A 2518-nucleotide genomic window follows, 5' to 3' on the forward strand; every position below is an offset into this window, starting at 1 on the left:
GCCAAATGGTTTCTGCCCACCGAAGAGCCGATCCAGAGAGAAGGGAGATGATGAATGCGATTTTGGACCGATCTGTGGGATATAACTCAGGTTGCATGGTGAATATGAGAGAACATTGCAAAAGAAATCCATTGCACTCCTCCGCCCCGCCAGAGTAGGGCGCTGGTCGAGCCATGGGACTGGATGAGTGGGTGGACGGTGAAGAAGTGCTCGGTGCTGGTGGTGCTTCGGGAAGTGGAGTAGATGGTAATAAAACTCTCTTCAATGAGTCCACCAACTCTTGAATGGGATCGTGAGTGCTCATGCTGTTGATTGTAGAGGTCCGGTCTTCTGTTATGGGAAGCAGACGGACAAAGGAGGTGAGTGAATTATCAACGATGTTTATTAAACAACAACTGAGCACACAAGGAGAACGGAGGAGAAGTGAGTGGAGTCTGGTTGTTCGGGTGATCCTTGGTGGCAGGCTGGATGACTGATACAGAGGGAGACCGAATGCACACACCAGAGGGCTTGCGGGGAAGACAGACTGATGACAAACACAAGGCAGACAGGACACCGGGAACACTGGACAAACTAGGAGAGACAAAGAGCAGATAAGTACAATATATTGAGGTTGAAATGCTAGTGATTACCAGGAGGTGTTTCACTCAGAGTCCGCTTCGTAGGAACGAGACCGGACACTGAGTGAAGTGAGGTGTGTACTTATATAGTGACTAAGTGATTGGGTGCAGCTGTGTGTGGTTAATACTCAGGTGATGGTGATCTTTGCGTGAGGCTGGTGGAAGAGCCTGGCCAATCCGTGACACATACATAGAATGTGTGGAGCTATTTATTGTTACAGCTATTTTTGTTCAGAATCCTGGACGAGCCCCCACTTTATGTTACGACACACGTCTAGGAGGTCAAGAAGGGAACATAAACAAATCAAAGGAACAAATAAAAGCTTTTCAAAATAAAAATATAACCTGAAGCCTTACTTCAGATTTGACCCACAAATAATAATAAACAAAAATGATCACTTACTAAACACGAATTGAAGCTAAATAATCTGAACAAAACAAAAGAAATAAAATATAAAATTTACTAGCTCCCTGGCTATGTTGCGTTCAACCCCTACTGCTTCAACACCATCAATATTTACAGTATTTGCTACTCAATCACAAAAAAAGAAAGAACACAAAAGGGAGAATACACATGGCTAAATAAGAAACAAACATTTCACAGACTTTACACAAAACAAATGGAGAAACAGGGAACAAACAACCAGAGTAACAACATTCATTTTGGCTTAGTCCCTTATTTGTCATGGGTCGTCACAGTGTAATGAACCGGCAACTTATCCAGCATGTTTTACACAGAGATGCCCTTCCAGATGCAACCCATTACTGGGAAACACCCATACACTCTCACATTTACACACATACACTACGGCGCCACTATATCGCATGTCTTTGGACAGTGGGGGAATCCGGAGCACCCGGAGTAAAACCCACACGAACACGGGGAGAACATGCAAACTCCACAGAAATATGCCAACTGGCCCAGCCGGGACTCAAACCAGTGACCTTCTTGCTGTAAGGCGACAGTGCTAACCACTGTATTTTTAAAACATGCCTACATTAGCTTTATTAGCCATGGTTGACTCCATTTTACAAAGAGCCGAGACCACCCAGTAATGGAGGCAGTGTTTTAGTAACACTGTGAGGGTCCGCGGGGGTCTCTCCACACGTTTGCAGGTTTGAGGTTTTGTGAACCTGGAAAGACTGTATGTGTTTGCCAAACCATAAAGACTCCAGTTAATGTCAGCAAAAACACATGTGCAGCAAGATGTAATGCACGACAAAGTGTCTCACACACACTAGATGGGTTAGTGAACATCATGGAGTGTTTTGTTCTGTCACCAGCTTTAAAGAGGAAGTTACACTTACAAACACACACATGCAGGCCCATTACTCTTAGTGTTATTCCACAGAGGACTTCAACCCACAGAAGCACAAACATCCGGGATTAAACACACCACACTGTGTGCTTCGGTATGTGTGTGTATGTGAGACTAAGTTGAAAGGACAACCCTTACTTGGCCTTAAAGCACCTCTAATAAAAAAAACAACAGCAAAATTTAACAGTATTTTTTTTGTTAATGCTATTGCTAATACATTCACATACTGATTATGTATTGTTGATATATTTATTTCTAATATTAAAAGATGGTCCTTTTTGTGCAAAATTAATATTGTTAACATTAGGGTATCGGTTTGCAGCTGGAAGGGCATCCGCTGCTTTAAATATGTGCTGGATAGGTTGGTGGTTCATTCCGCTGTGGGGACCCCAGATTATTAAGTTAGCTGCATATTGTGCACAAGTGTTGCTGTTGATATTTGTATAATTGTAATATTTATTAATTGTGATATTTACGATTTGGTCTCGCCGTGTTGGTGTGGGTTACCTCCGGGTGCTCCGGTTTCCCCCACAGTCCAAAGACATGCACTATAGGTGAATTGAATACGCCGAATTTGCC

The 2518-nt window shown here is 43.2% G+C and overlaps 1 long non-coding RNA gene across 1 annotated transcript; it reads right to left on the minus strand.

The window, feature by feature from the left end:
- Positions 1-360: 360 nt before the first annotated feature.
- LOC130239963 (uncharacterized) lies at positions 361-799 on the minus strand. The gene is made up of 2 exons (XR_008838726.1): positions 749-799; positions 361-573 (listed from the first exon to the last, which is right to left on the minus strand). It is a non-coding gene; the product is annotated as an uncharacterized LOC130239963 (long non-coding RNA).
- Between the last annotated feature and the right edge of the window lie 1719 nt (positions 800-2518).

The sequence above is a fragment of the Danio aesculapii genome, chromosome 13 (assembly GCF_903798145.1).
Source record: "Danio aesculapii chromosome 13, fDanAes4.1, whole genome shotgun sequence".
Taxonomy (NCBI): Eukaryota; Metazoa; Chordata; class Actinopteri; order Cypriniformes; family Danionidae; genus Danio; species Danio aesculapii.